Source organism: Dasypus novemcinctus, chromosome 21 (assembly GCF_030445035.2).
Source record: "Dasypus novemcinctus isolate mDasNov1 chromosome 21, mDasNov1.1.hap2, whole genome shotgun sequence".
NCBI lineage: Eukaryota > Metazoa > Chordata > Mammalia > Cingulata > Dasypodidae > Dasypus > Dasypus novemcinctus.
The window spans coordinates 59,837,006-59,853,717 of NC_080693.1; the positions used below are offsets into that span (position 1 = coordinate 59,837,006).

The 16,712-nt window shown below is 38.7% G+C and overlaps 1 long non-coding RNA gene and 1 pseudogene across 1 annotated transcript in view; one reads left to right on the forward strand and one right to left on the reverse strand.

The window, feature by feature from the left end:
• LOC131275046 (uncharacterized) overlaps window positions 1–16,712 on the forward strand; it is a 62,345-nt gene that overhangs the window by 19,883 nt on the left and 25,750 nt on the right. The window lies entirely within an intron of this gene.
• On the reverse strand, window positions 868–1,025 carry LOC139437272 (U4 spliceosomal RNA; annotated as a pseudogene).

Genomic DNA, 16,712 nt, shown 5'->3' on the forward strand with positions numbered 1-16,712 from the left:
GATGTCATCTCTTCAAGTCTGTGTTTACCAAGATGGTCATTATTCTTCCCAGCTGTCCCATTTGAGTCCAGCTGCTCTCTCTCATACTTCCATGCTGGAGGGCTTGGGAATTATTCTGATGCTTCATAATGCCAGTGGCATGGAAGTATCAGGCTGATTGTCTGCGACTCCATCTGCCTGGACAAACTGCAGCCATAACCTATTTGGCTTGTATCCCTTTCCTGGGACCACAGTTTAGGAAGCAGGGAATAGTGATCCTAAGCAGTCACATCCTCCAAACTTACCTCAAATTTTGCTTACTCAGAAACGGGGCCTGGGGCTCCTCTAAATGGGAACCCCCTATGCCCCTGTTTCGTCACTCCCCTTGTCTCCCCTCCCCCTTCAGTCTAGGGGAATGTCTTCTGTTCTTCAGGATGGGATGGAAAACCCACTCTTACTATGGGAATGTAACCTCCCAGTCCTGTCTTGTTCATTGCTGTATGGCTGTTTTCTAGCCCAGTGCCTGGCACAGAGAAGGCAGACAATAACTATGTCTAGAAAGAATGATATTTCTCCTGACATTTTGTGTGGGCCCTGAGTCCTCTTCATTCTAGGACCAGGACTGGAGTACCCCTTTGCTTTTGTTTCACCCTCCTCTGAGGCAGTGAGCATAGCGTAATCTATTTGCTTAAAGGAGTTGGGGGAAGTGAACTACCAGGAGAGAGAAGACAGTTAAGTAACTCGAAAAAATTATACTCCTCAAGTTTTTAGTGTTTGTAAATCCAAGCAAATCAGACACACATCCATCCTTCATCTTGGTGGATTTTTACTGAATGGCATGCTGGGACTTTGGCATTAAAATTTGAGGAAATATCATCTCTTCTAATTTACCATATTCTACTTATCAAATATGGTATACTTAAGAATTAGGTTTTTGCTGTAAGGAGGGAAAGAAAAGTAATGGATCTCTTTATTTATTTTTCAATTAGCAATAATTGCATCTCAGATAAACCTCATTAGCTATGGTACTGCCCCTGCAGAAAGGTTTATTTATTTATTTACTTTTTAAACTTATTATTGTTGTAATGGAAGAACTTGTAACAATGATATAAAGATTGTGGTTACCAGAGATTCTGTGGGGAGGGGGAGGAAAAAATAGGTGGAACATAGGGCAATGTTAAAGCATTGGAATTGTTCTGCATGATATTGTAATGATGAATACAGGACATTATACATTTTGTCAAATCCTATTAAAATGTGCAGTGAAAAGTGTTAACCATAATGTAAACTATAGACTTCGGTGAGTGGCAGTGCTTCAGTATTTGTTCATCAAGTGTAATAAATTTACCACAATGATATGTTATTAATAGGGAAATGTGGGAGGGGGAGTGGGGAGGTATATGGGAATCCCCTATACTTTTTTTCCGAAACCCTGAAGTTGATGTGCTTTATTTTGCAGGTTTTGCATACTGTTTAGGACTATGTCAGAGTGATTTACAGAGAGATGGCATTCTTTCTTAAGGAAAAGACATGTTCCTCCCTGTGCTGTAGTTAGTATGTTAAGTGCCCTGGGATTTATTTTTTTAACTTATTGAAGTTTATCACTCACACATAAACATACATAAACAATAAGTGTATAGTAATAGTTGTGAACTTATAAAACAAACATACATAACATCTTACAGGGCTCTCATACCTCACCTCACCCTACCACCAATACCTTGCATTGTTGTGAAACATTTTTTTTTTTTAATGTTCATAACAGCTTTATTCATAATAGTCAAAAGATAGGAAAAAGACAAATATCCATCAACAGATTAATGAATAAATAGAAAGTGGTATACTCATACAGTGGAATACTAATAAAAATGAACAAGTTAATGAAACATGTAGCAACATGAATGAATATAAAATAGAGTATATTAAGTTAAATAAGCCTCATTCGTTCTATAATTCCAGGTTTGTGAAGTTCTAGAACATGCAAACTGATGTTGTGAAACATTTTTAACTGATGATTAAAGAGCATCCTTAAAATATTGCTACTAAACAAAGGATTTTACATTTGGTGCATTTTCCCTCCAACTCAGTCTATTATTATTATTATTACTATATTATTTATATATGAACATACATAAACATTAAGTGTATAGTAAAAGTTGTGAACTTACAAAGCAAACATGTATAACATCATACAGGGATCCTATACATCAACCCACCACCAACACCTTACATTGTTGTGAGACATTTGTTACAAGTTATGAAAGAATATTATCAAAATCTCACTACTAACTATAATCCTTATCTTACATTTGATGTATTGCCCCCCAACCCACCCTATTATTATTTTTAAAATATATATTTACAACAGAAGTTGTAAACTTACAAAAGAATCACGTGCATGCACATAATTCCCAAAATGCACCCCTCTATCAACACACCACACCATGGTAGAACATTGTAAGATTATATCATCAGACTATTACCAGGTCCATAGTGTACATTTGGCACACTTTTTCCACACTCCCCCATTATCAACACAGTACATCTTTGGCATAGATATATAAATATTACGTTATTACTGTTAACCACTCCATAGGTCACTCGAGCTGTATTTTTACCATGCTTCTCCACATTCCCACCACCCTGCAGTAGCGATGTACATCTGCTCTAGCTCACAAAGGACACTCTTGATTTTGTACCATCAACCACAGTTCTCATCCACTGCTGGGTTTACTGTGTTAGTCAGTCCCCAGATTCTTCTCTAGCTTTCTTTCAAGTGGCATTTACATCCCTAGACTACTCTTTTCAGCCACATTCTCATTTATAAACTAGCTATTACTCACTATAATGTGTTACCATCAACTCTATATGTTTCCACACTTTTACAGTAAAGTTAATCAAAACTTCTACATATATTAAACATGAGTAGTCCCTCTCAGTCCTCTTATCTCCTTTGAGAATCCCACCTACCATCAGGTCTTGAAGATATTTTCCTACATTATTTTCTAGAAGCCTTATCATTCTTGCTTTTATATTTAGTTTTTCAAAATCCATTTTGAGTTAATTTTTGTATAAGGTATGAGATAGAGGTTCTTTTTTTCTTCTTTTGGTTGTGGATATTAGTTCTCTCAGCACCATCTGTTCAATCAAAGCAATGGACTGTTCTGCCCAAGCTCGGTGGGTTTGACAGGCTTGTCAAAAATTACTTGACCATAGATGTGAGGGTCTGTTTCTGAACCATCAATTCAGTTCCATTGATCGGTGTGTCAGTCTTTATGCCAGTGCCATGCTGTTTTTTTACCACTGTAGCTAGGTAATATGATTTTATTTTTAGATTTATTTTTCCTCTCCCTTCCACCCTCACCCCCACCCTGCTGTTTTTATACTGTCTGTGTCCATTTGCTGTGTGATCTTCGGTATCTATTTCTCTTTTTTTCTCTTCTCATCTTTCTCCTCTAGAAGTCAGAGGGATTAAATCCTGGGGTCCTCTGATGTGGAGAGAGGTTCCCTGTCAATTGCACCACCTCAGTTCCTGGTCTCTGGTGCACTTCACTTTGACTTTCTCCTTTGTTTCTCTTTTTGTTGCATCATCATCTTGCTGTGTGACTCACTTGTGCAGGCACTGGCTCACCATGTGGGCATTCATATGGGCACTTGGCTCACCATGCAGGCACTCAGCTCACCTCACAGGCACGCTTTCTCTTCTTCTTTTTCACAAGGAAGTCCCAGGGATCGAACTTGGGTCCTCTCATATGGTAGGTGGAGGCCTTATCACTTGAGCCACATCTGCTTCCCAGGTAATATGATTTGAAGTCCAGAAGTGAGAGTCCTCTAACTTTGCTTTTCCTTTTTAACATGTTTCTGGCTATTCAGGACCCCTTACTCTTCCAAGTAAATTTGATAGTCATGTTTTCCATTTATTTAAAAAAAGCTGGTGGAATTTTTATTGGGATTGCATTGAATCTGTAGACTAGAATTGACATCTTAATGATATTTAGTCTTCCAATCTGTAAGCATGGAATGTTCTTCCAATTATTTTGGTCTTTTTTGATTTCTTTCAACAATGAGTTGTAGTTTTCTGAATAAAATGCTTTACATCATTTGTTAAGTTTATTCCAAAACATTTGGGTTTTATCTATCATATTTTATTTTCACCACTCTTTTGACACTTTTAGTTACTTTTACTGATATAATCTTCATTTCTAGACTCTATTCCAAGCCTCTCTCTCCTGTCTTTTCTTTTCAGACTGTAGGACACCCTTTAGCATTTCCTGAAAAGCTGGTCTCTTGGTTACAAACTCTCTCAGTTTCTGTTTATCTGTGAATATTCTAAACTCACCCTCATTTTTGAAAGACAATCTTGCTGGATATAAGATTCTTGGCTGGAAGTTTTTCTCTTGCAGTATCTTAATATATCACACCACTGTCTTCTTGCCTCCATGGTTTCTGATGAGAAATTGGCACTTAATCTTATTGGGTATTCCTTATATGTGATGCATTGCTTTTCTCTTGCTGCTTTCAGAATTCTCTCTTTGCCTTTGGCATTTGACATTCTAATTAGTATGTGTCTCAGAATTGGTCTATTCAGATTTATTCAGATGGGAGTACGTTGTGCTTCTCAGACATGGATATGTATGCCCTTCTATAGGATTGGGGAATTTTTACCATTATTTCTTCAAATATTCCTTCTGCCCCTTTTCTCTTCTCCTTCTGGAACACCCATGACACATATGTTTGCATGTCTCTTGCTGTCATTTTCTTCCCTGAGAACTTGCTCAATTTTTCCCATTCTTTTTTTCATCTCTTTTGTATATTCGCTTTCAGAGGCCATTTCTTCAAGCTCATCAATCCTTTCTTCTACCTCTTCAAATTTGCTGTCATATGATCCCAGTGTATTTTTAATTTCATTTAATGCACCTTTCATTCCCATAAGAGCTGTTATTTTTCTAGGTATGCTTTCAAATTCTTCTTTGTGCAATTCCAGTGTCTTCTTAATATCCTTAATCTCTTTAGCCACCTCAATGAATATATTAAGGAGATTTGTGTGAATATCTATGACTAGTTGTTGCAACTCCTTTATGTCATTTGGAGGTTTATCTTGTTCCTTTAACTGGGCCACCATATCTTCCTGTTTCTTGGTGTGGATTGTGATTTTTTGTTGGTGTCCTGACATTTGGCTTACTAGATGTATTTTTTCAGGGTACAGTTTCTATCTTTAATTTAGGGCTTTCTTGCCCTTTTTCTCTTGCTGTTTGTGTAATAGGAGCCAAGGATGTAGTTGGTGCTGTAGCTGTGAAAGCTCAAGCTGCCCTTTCCCCCAGAGACCAATGAAGCTTCTCCTAACTTTCTGCTTTGCCAGAGGTAGGGACAGAGCCACAGCTCTGTTAATAATTGAAGTTGTGCAGGCCTAGACTGTAGTTGTCCAGAGAGACTGATGAAGCTTCACGTCCCTTTCTCCCCTACCGGGGGTGGGGATGGAGCTGCAGGTGTGGGCAGCAATCTATGCTGTGTGGGTCCAAAATGACCACAGTTGCCCTGGTAGACTTCCAACTATTCAGTCTGTGCTAACCATGCAGATACCCAGAGAGCTGGTGCAGGGCTCACAAGCTTCTTCCCTGCTAAAGGTGGGACTGAAGCCTAGGCTAGGGCTGCATTCCAATCTGGGAGGAAAAAACTCATCTCTACCATCACTGTGATTTTCAGTCAGCCTGGCTTCCCCTCATGCTGGGGTCAGAGTCAAAATGGCAGCTACCAGCCTCTATCCAACTTGGACAGGTCTAAACTTTAGCTGTTCTTCGGGTTATACTTTAGCCAGCTGAATTTACTAATCAATAGCTGAAGTCAGTGGCTGACAGTTTCTCTCTCCCCTGTTTTTAGGAAATGGAGCTTCCAATTCCAGCCACAGAACAGTTCCTGGGGCAGCTTGCGCCATCAGAGTAGGATGATCACTGGCCTATATTTTCCTGGAGAAGCTGGTGCTGGTCCCCCCATCCTTCTCCCTGCCAGATGTGGGGCTGGGGCTTATGCTAGACCTGCAATCTGATCTGGATGGAAAGAAGCTAGTCCCTACCAGCACCATGATTTTCAGTCTGCCCTGCTTCTCCCAGTGCCAGGTGTGGAGTTAAGATGTCTGCTACCAGCTTCTTTCTGTCTTGGACAGTTTCAAATTTTAGCTATTCTTAGGTTTATACTTTAGCTTGCCAAATTTACAAATCAGTAGCTGAAGTTGGTGCCCAACTGTCTTTTTCTCCTCCATTTTTGGGAAGTGGAGCTTCCAATTCCAGCTGTGGAATAGCTTTCAAGGCAGCTTGTACCGCCAATGGAGGATGGGCAACAGCCTAGTGCTCTACTTAAGAATCTTCTCTGCATATGGGCAGTCTTCTCCTTCCATTCCTTCAAGGATGTTGCAGGAGGCTCTTCTGGTCTCCTGGAGCCCCTTAACAGGTGCTTTAGATAGCTCCAGAGAGCTCTGAGTGTTTACTAACTGCCCTACAGCAGGAGCTGACTCTAGGAGCTCCTTACTCTGCCACCATCTTGCTGGTTGTTCAGCTTGATGTATTTTTATGCAATGCATTTGGGCAGGTATCTTTCACCTTTTTTTTTTTTCCCCTGAAGTTGAGCTCACTCACTTTATTTATTTATTTTTAAAGATTTATTTATTTATTTAACTCCCCCCCCCCCCCCCCCCCGTTGTCTGTTCTCTGTGTCTGTTTGCTGCGTCTTGTTTCTTTGTCCGCTTCTGTTGTCGTCAGCCGCACAGGAAGTGTGGGCGGCGCCATTCCTGGGCAGGCTGCACTTTCTTTCACGCTGGGTGGGCTCTCCTTACGGGCGCACTCCTTGCACGTGGGGCTCCCCTACGCGGGGGACACACCTGCGTGGCACGGCACTCCTTGTGCGCATCAGCACTGCGCATGGGCCAGCTCCACACGGGTCAAGGAGGCCCGGGGTTTGAACCACAGACCTCCCGTGTGGTAGACGGACGCCCTAACTACTGGGCCAAGTCCATTTCCCTCTTTCACCTTTTAAAGTACCTAGTCTTGTATACAAGGACCACAAATCTTAATCCATTTAATATTTTGCCTATTCTACACATAGTTATTGTGATCAGTTTTTATTCTATAAAGCATACTAGATAGAATCTATGGTAATACAAGTTTATGTTAAGCAAATGCTTTCTCCAGACTGTTGTAAATATGACACTTTTTTCTTTTTTTATAAAAGATTGATTTTTTAATTTATTTCTCTCCCCTTCCCCCCCCCCCCCAGTTGTCAGCTCTCTGTGTCCATTTGCCGCGTGTTCTTCTGTGTCCACCTTTATTCTGGTCAGTGGCACCCAGAATCCATGTCTCTTTTTGTTGCGTCATCTTGCTGTGTCAGCTCTCCATGTGTGCAGTGCCATTCTTGGGCAGGCTGTACTTTTTCCGCTCTCCTTATGGGGTGCTCCCCTACGCGGGGGACACCTCTGTGTGGCACGGCACTTCTTGCATGCATCAGCACTGCGCATGGGCCAGCTCATCACACGGGTCAGGAGGCCCTGGGTTTGAACCTTGGACCTCCCATGTGGTAGGCGGACGCCCTATCCTTTGAGCCAATTCTGCTTCCCTGAATCTCTTTTCTTTAGACAGATCAGTACAACTGACCTTTTAAATTTAGGGGATAATCCCATAGAGCTTGGAAATAATTTTGTTTATGAAGTATATTTCTTTAGCAACTTGAGATTGTGTGCTTCCCTCCTTTTAATCAAGCACACAGTTTAAAAGGATTTTAGGGGGAGCAAATGTGGCTCAAGTAGTTGAGTGCCTGCTTCCCACATGGGAGGTCCGGGGTTTGGCTCCTGGTGCATCCTAAAAAAACTCCAAAAACAAACAAGCAAAACAAACAAAAAGACCAACTCAGAGGAGCCAATGTGGCTCAGTGGTTGAGCATTGGCTTCCCACATACAAGGTTCTGGGTTCAATCTCTAGGACCCAGAACCTAAAAAAAAAAAAAAAAGAAGGATTTAGGTAACAAATATAGATGGATTTTTGTGTGTGTGTTTTAAAAAATTGCTATCTGACAGGTCTTTATTTGTTTGCCCTCTTTTGTTATATTGTTAACTTTTCTACTCATAGGAACATGCCTCTACAAGATATGGTTTAATCTTATGTTTCATACATAAGTTAAGAATATAATTAGGTAAAGAGTTTTGTGTTGTAACATGTCATTTTCAGCATGTTTTCACAGTGCATGAGAAGTGCTTGCATGCATTTCTGTATGTCTTGTACGTATATTTCATGTGGTATGATTAAGCAGGCTATAGTACACATGCAGCATTGTTATCGGCAGATACAGAATTCATTCTTGGTGCTGTAACTCAAGGGTAAAAAGCAAGGAAATTTCTCCAATCAAGGACTTTGCCTTTGGATCCTGTTTTCGGTGGCATATTCCATGGTGTTTCCCTCTCCAACTTGTTGACTGCAGCACAGTGCACAAGATATTTTATGCTTAAAAATAAGCCTTACTAGAGATTGAGCCTATTTTAGAAACCAATTATATACAGGTTTTAAAAATACAATTCCTGTTATAGTGTTAGCTTTGCAGACTTATGACATTGGCATATGACATTATGACATGGCTTTCTTTTATTAAGTGTTCTAGATACTCAAGTTTTGGTCATTCCCCCTTCCCCCCAATTTTGGTTTCTTCTAGACAATATGCTCATTTGTCCTAGCATTTATCCTTTCTTATATTTTCTCCCTGCTGTCTTCTTTTCCCCTCTTTTTAAAAATTTCTATTTTATTAAAGTTTTTCATTGAGTTATATCATTCCAACAGAATTTCTGCCCTCTGCACCAGTTTTTAACATTCTGACAGGTATGTTTCATGATTTCTTAAAGGTAACTCTTAATACTGCCCACCTTGTCCTCTGAACACAGCTGTGAATTTTATTCTCTTGAGCCTGGACCATATTTCTCTTTGCAATATTCATATTTAATGTTTGTTAATATGTATGTGAATATTCATTTAAAATTTGTTTAAACTTTTTGTTTTGAGGTAATTGTCGATTGTCTTGTAAGAAATAATACAGAGAAATCCCATGTATCCTTTACCCAGTTTCTTCCAGTAGGAACATCTTGTAAAACTATAGGACAATACCACAAGCAGATCTTGGCATTGATACAGTCAAGATGCAGCATATTTCCCCTCGTGTTGTGAGGGCCTTTTCTGAGTGTTTGCTCTGGGCAGTAGCCTGGACACCGTGGAGGTTACAGAGAGGAACCAGTACCTGTCCCTGCCAAAATGGTTTCAGCTCAAGATAGAAAGCAGGAAGTCCCTCAGGAAGGGCACCTTGGAGGTGGAGTGATTGCTTTTTGCTGAGGGGTTCATAGAAAACTTCCCAAAGGAGGTAGATGCATATTACAGACCTTGGCCATGAAGGATGGTACAAACTTAGATACCTGTGATAGGCAATCTATTTAAAAATATGGACTATTTTTCATTTGTAGTTTAACGTACATGTAGGACCCTATCTTAGACAGGTGGTGGAGGCTATGACTTGAAATTTATGAAAATATTTTCTGAGGAAACATTTTATGGGATGGCATTATATGTTAGGTTTTGAACCCTAATCATGAGGAACAGTTTCTGATAAGCAGAAGTAGTAAAGAGGAAGAGATGGGAAGTAGAAAAATCAAGGGGTGGCTGATGATGGAGGGAGCAAGAGTTTACAGAAATTCCTTTGCTTGGCTTTCAGCATCTACCCTTCCTAACCAAGCCTGTGTCTCGTATGGATCCTTTCTGACAATAGGGCTGGTCTCTTCTCCATTCTAGAAATAAATACTGTAACTATCATAGTAGTAGTAGTCTACTCCTTGGAACCAAACATTTGGTTTCACTTTATGTTTCAAATGCCTTGAATACAGGACCCACTTTTGGTTTTTCTCTGCAGCAGCCTCCTGTCTTAGTTTCCAAGGGCTGTCATAATGACGTACCACAAGCTAGGTGGTTTAAAACAAAAGAAACTTCTTATCTCATGGTTCCCAAGGTAGAAGTCCAAAATCAAGGTGTCAGCAGGGCCATGCTCCCTCTGAAACCAGCAAAGGAGGCTCCTTCCTTGCCTCTTCCTAACTTCTGGTGGTTTGTCGGCAGTCCTTGGCGTTCCCTGGCTTGCAGCTGCGGTACTTCAATCTCTGCCTCCGTTGTCACCTGGTGTTCTCCCCTATGTCTATGTGTTTCTCTGTGTCCAAATGTCCCTCTTCTTAAATACCATTCATGTTAAATTAGGATCCACCCTTATCCAGTTTGACCTCACCTTAACTAGTCACATCTTCAAAGAACCTTGTTTCCAAATAGAGTCACAATCACGGGACCAGGGATTCGGAGATGAACATAACTCCTTGAGGGACCCAACTCAACCCATAACACCTCCCCAAGCTGGATTGTGTGGGCAGTGTGAGAAAACCTGTGTGGATTACATTCAAAGGCTCAGTGTAGTCTTAAGTGTAACCAAAGTTCATGTATTCATCATGGTTTTTGGTTGTCTTCACATAATGGCATGAAGTTTTGAATTCTATTTTTAGGCTTCAGTGGCCTCCCTCTGCCAACACTGTCCAAATCAGTGTGCTATTCCAGAGCAAACTCTCCACTTCCAGAGCCCTTTCTGCCTTCTCCATCCTCCCCTATGCTCCCCATTGCCTTCTTGGTTTTCTGCTGACAGTAAAGAGCCCTTCAGCTTTCCCTGAGCCCGACTCTGTTCCCATTCAGCTGCCTTCAACACCTGTTTTCTGCTGCTCTTTCCCCAGTCTTCTTTTCTTATGATTTCAGCACTTTCTAGCTGCTCAGTGTTTTGTGTAGCTTTGATACACAGTTGGTAGTGTACTTGTTCTTGTATATACATGTGGTCCCATTCCTAAGCCAGCTTGACATATAAAAACTGGAGTTTTAGGCCAATACATTTGGGCTTTTTTATGAAGAGAAATTTTTAAATTTACAAAATAAATTTCATCTGTACCAAAAATTAAATAACATTTGAAATATATAGCCTTAAAAAAATTTCATTTGTCCACAACTTTTAAGTAGGGTATATATTGCTTAGCAATTGCTCTTTTTCTGACTAGATTGCAGACTTCTCAAGGGCAAAGAGTGTGTGTCATGTTTCTTTTGAACCTGCCCCATCCTGTTTTCCCACCAGCCCCTTTGACTGCACTTAGTTAATGCTTTTGATCAAAGGAATAAATGTAGAGTAGCCAATCTTTTATTGAGTTTACATCCAGTCTTAAAGAGGAATTGGCTATTTTATTGTTAAACTTCTTTAGAAAACATGTTTTGAATTCTGGAAATGTTTACCGCAAGGTTCAAGTTTGACTTTCTAATTGTATAACCAGGGGAGGCGTTGCTCATTTGGGGATTACTGTTATATTACTATAATTAGGAAACATGATAATCTTTTCCCCTTGGGTGTGGGGCTATGTTCAGATTAAAGATTAAATAACCAGCAATTATTCAGTTTAATTCAATTTAATTATATCCATAGCTCATATAATTTTGCATGAGCATAGTATTTTTACTTCTGTAAATAATTTTGAGCATTTGCAGCAAATATAGGGTATGCAGTTTTTACCTTCAAAAACCATTATCTTGAAAACCTCTGCAAGTAGCCCTAAAACTAATGACTCCTGCCTTGAAAGAGATAGTCATTGAGGTTAGTAATGTTTCAAAATTAAGGAAGCATTTTTTAGTTCTCTTTGATAAATTCTAAGTGATAATCTTAAGAATTTAGTAAAACAGAATCTATCCTTCTCTCAAATGTATGATTTTATGTGATATTTTTTGGACTTTCAATTTGACTACTGTTTCTCTTTGACTCTTTGACTTCTTATATCACAGGCCCATTTAGAAGAAAGAAAGTTATAAATTTTAAGATGTCTTTTGGCTTAAATTGCAAACACTTATATTTTGAAATTAATAAACTTCCTCAAATTCTCAAATTTAGTCCAGCTTATGGGAAAAAGAAAACTGTTAAACGGGCAAGAATAGTTGCCCTGTAGTGAGTTCATTCTGCCACACCTTTTATAAATATTTTTCACACCGTTGCCTTCAGAAAAATTTATTATACTAATCCATCAAGCTTCAATTCCTTCTTAATTGCTTTTTTCAGAATGCCTCATTTCCCTGCAGCTCAGTGTCATTTTTCATTGCTAACGTCAGAACTGAAATTTGGTAATATGTTGACATACAGGTACCACAAGTTTGGTTACCCTAAAAAATCATTGTCTTTGAAGCTTCTGCAAGTAGCCACAAAACTAGTGAGTCATACCTTGAGAGAGGTGGTCATTGAAGTCATCACTATTTAAGAATTAGGAAAACATTTTCAGTTCTCTGATAAATCTTGTGTTAATCTCAAGAATTTAGTAAAAGAGAACTTATCCTTTTTTCAACTCAATGATTTTATATGATAACTTTGATTGTTTATCTGTCTTTACCTTATTACTGTTCCTAGCATATTGTAAGCAATCAATGATTGTGTTTTGAAGTGAGTTGTTTATCTACAAGGCAGGCTTATCTGCATGATTTCTTTCTGAATACGGCATGATTTTTTGGGGGTATGACTCACTTCTGGAAAAGACCTCTCTGTTGTGGTTCTTGGGTTGAGATAATTCACATCCTTAAATATCATGTTTAGTTCTGAATTTCTAGAGTTTGGTATGTTGCAAAGTAATTTTAGAAAGGTAGTCTAAAATTCAAAAGTTTATCAGTTGGTTAAGACTTTTGTTATGCATAATACATTTTTATAGAATAAAAGACTGTATTTTGATCACTGTATATATATCTTAGTGAAATTTGTAAGCAATTGTTCATTTGTGTTTTTAGTTTTCTATTGGATATTTCTAGTCAGATATTCCATTTTTATATCAAACTCAATATATCTACAACTTGCTATGTTGGTTTTTCTTCTAATTCTGCTTTCCTCCCAAACTTGCCAATTTTTATGCCACTTTAAAATTTTAGAATTTTTGTTTACCCAGTCTTAGCCCTTTAAAACTTAATGACTGGGTGGACTGGGAGAGAGTGTAAAGTATAATGTGAACTATTGACCATGTGGTGCAACGATGCTCAGAGATGTACTTACCAAGTGCAATGAATGTCCCATGATGATGCAGGAGGCTGTTGTTATGGGAGAAGTGGGGTGAGGGGGGTGGGAGTATATGGGGGCCTCATATTTTTTTAATATAACATTAAAAAATAATAATAAATAAAGACAAAAAAAAAATAAAACCTAATGATTACAAAATCCTACCTCAGATTTTCCACTTCTCCAGGATTATCTCAGTCAAAAAATTTTCAGTTTATTCTTAAGTTGCTGCAGCGACTGCCTAACTTTATCTCCAGTCTCCACCCCTACAAACCCAGTCCATCTTGCATACAGGGGTCATATACATATTCTTATGCCCCTTGATCAGATTACTGCTTGACCTAAAGCCTTCAAGAATTCCCTGTGGTCCTTAAAATAGTCTGTACTCAGAGAGACTTGGAAGATGCTCCATAATTTGACTCTATGTGTATATCTAGTCTTATTTATCCCTGTTATTCTCTAAGGTGACCTCGTCACTCTGCTAGATTTAACTTCATGTTTCCATGAATATCATGATCAAGCCTATCACTTTTCCTTTCATATTGGCTCTTTTTTTTTTAAGGAGGTACCAGGGATCAATACATGTGAAGCGGGCGCTCAGACACTGAGCTTCACCTGCCCCCCATAGTGAGTTTTTCCCTGCCTTTTCAGATCCTTCCTTCAAAACTCAAGCTCTGTCACCTTATTTAATTTAAAAGCGTGATTAAGAAGATACAAAAGAATATTTATAATATACATATTAGAATATATAAGAATAATACATGTTCAGAAGAACAATACCACAAAAAGCCATGAACCACTACCCAGTTTAAGAAGTAAAACATTGTAATTACCAGTACCATTGAGTCTCCTGTGTGCCACCCGCCACACTCCCTCTTCTTCCTGGACACGTAAGAGGTAACCACAATCTTGAATTTTGTGTTTATATTTCACTTGCTTTTCTTTTTTAGTTTTATTTTATGTTGTTAGCATCACTGAGCTCTATTTTATAGTGGTACATGTTTTTGAACTGTTATATATAATATGTACCACTATAAATATAATAGAATTTAGTATAGAGTAATATTGTATATATTCTTCTGCAACTCCCTTTATGTTCACGAAATTCATCCTTGTCATTATATATATTCTAGTTTATTACTTTTCTCTGGTGTGTTGAATTGTATTTTCATAAAGGAATTCATAGTTTATCCATTCTGCTGTTGCTGGATATTTCGGTTATTTTCCATCAATACTGCTATGAATATATTTCTTGGGGCACATGTATACAGGTTTCACTAGGCAGGCCTAGAGTGGTACTTAGTTCTTAGAACAGTGTACGTCAAATAGTATATGCTCAATGAATATTTGTTGAAGGAATAAATGAATGAGAGGAATTGCTGGATCATAGGATATTGTCTTTAACTGTAATAAATAATGCCAACTGTTTTCCAAAGTGGTTGTATCAATTTATACAGCCATCAGCAGTTGATGAGAGTTCCAGTTGCTTTGTATCCTTGCCAACACTTGTTAATGCCTTTTTAATTTTTGCTTTGCTATTTTACTGTAGCTTTACAGTTTCATGAGTTTTTCACTGGCTTCTCTGGCCCATATTGATCTTTTGTCTGTGAATTTCCATGACACTTATTATCTGTACCACTAATTTTGGTACCATGTGATATTCTAATGCCATTGCACGATTTCATGAGTATGTCTTACATCTCCATCAGAATTTTAGTTTCTAGAAGATAGTACTTGTCTCTTGTGTGCTATTCAGAATGCTTAGCCCAGCACTGGAAACGGATCATATCAGAACTGAAACCTCAAGGCTAAACCTCCTGAATTAGGAAGTTATTTTGGTTTGTTAAAGGCTGCCAATGCAAAACACCAGAAATGGGTTGGCTTTTATAATGGGAATTTATTAGGGTAAAATCTAACAGTTCCAAGGCTGTGAAAATGTCCAAATCAAGGTATCATCAGCGATGCTGTCTTACCAAAGGTCAGCTGCTGGCAGATCCTGGACTCCTTCCACGGGCAAGGCAAAATGGTAGCTGGGCTCTGCCTTCTCCTCCAGGCTCACTTTCTCCCTGAACTCAGCTGTGGGTGATCAGGCATGTGGCTTTTCTCTCTTTTGGCTACATTTCTTCGGCTCTGGGCTGCTCCACAGATTCCAGCCTTTGGCCTCTCTCAGCTCTCAGGGTTTCTCTGTCTTTCTGCGGCTGTGGGTGAGCCTGGAGTCCTCTTTCAATGTGTGTCTCTGCTTTCAGTCCTCAGTTTATATAAGACTCTAATGAGAGGATTTGGGACCCTCCCTGGGCCCTGCAATCTAACCAAAGGCCCTTAACTGAAGTAATCTAATCAAAAGATCCCTTAATTGAATCTCTCAAAAAGGTCCTACACACAATAGGATTATACATATAGGATTGGGTTAGCTTAAAAACATAATTTTCTGCAGTTTGCAAAAGACTCAAAACAGCACAGAAGTGTACCAGTTATTTTATTTATCCGCCCTCCCCCGCCCAAGATGGCTCTCTTATCAGTTTGCTCATTGTTTTTGTTCATTTTCTGCTCATTGTTTTTTGCTTATTGTCTGTTTGTTTTTTCTTTAGGAGGCACCGGGAACTGAACCAGGGACCTCCCATGTGGGAGGCAGGCACCCAATTGCTTGAGCCATATGCACTCCTTGCTTGTTTTTTTTTTTTTTTTTTGCTCATTGTCTCGTTGTCTGCTCGTTGTTTTTCTCATTGTCTGCTCATTGTTTTTGCTTGATGTCTGCTTGTTGTTTGTTTGTCTTCTTTCGGAGGCACTGTGAACTGAACCTAGGACTTCTCATAATGAAGTGGACACCCAACCACTTGGGCCACATCTGTTCCCAAAGTGTACTCGTTTTTTGGTAAATTTACAAAGATTGAAAAAACCCCAAAATGCAGATGGGTATGTTCATATGACTTTATTGTACATAAGCAAAGAATTCCCTGAATGCTCTCGTGGCTTTTATTTTTCCCATTGTTAAAAGGTCAGTATTGTTTAAATATGTTCCTTTGTCTTTATGGCTTTTTAAAAGTTTGACTTTTGCATGACTTATCCTACAAATGTGACCACAATTAAATTGCTCTTGGTGCCCTATTTGTCTTAGGTTTTGTGTTTGATTTGAGCAATGGTTTCTTAAGTTGGTCTTTGTTGAACATCTTTTGTTTGTGGTGAGACAACAATGCCATCAACCAGTTCTTTAACAATTGTCTCACACCGGAACATTTTTCTTGGTTCTGCAAAAAGAAAATGAATTTCAATTATATGTTGATAGAAACCAGACAAACCAGTAAGACATTCTACTTTAACGAAAAGGAAAATGCTGTCTAGTTGGGCATTTATTAACTTCTCTGCCTACTGGATAATCAGAAAGTTAAGCACATAAATTTCATTTGTTTTAATCTTTACTTTAGTAAAGCTTCACTAATTTGGAATGATTTTGACAGACTAGTCAGAACTGCAGTTAGAACTTTATGTTATTTATATATTTATACATTTTTTTCTTCTTTCTAGACTGCGCATTCATCCAGAGTGACAGTATCTTTGTCCTTCCAGCATTGAACATAGATTTTATTAAAGGCAGAACATGATCTATAACAGATGAATCTCACAAA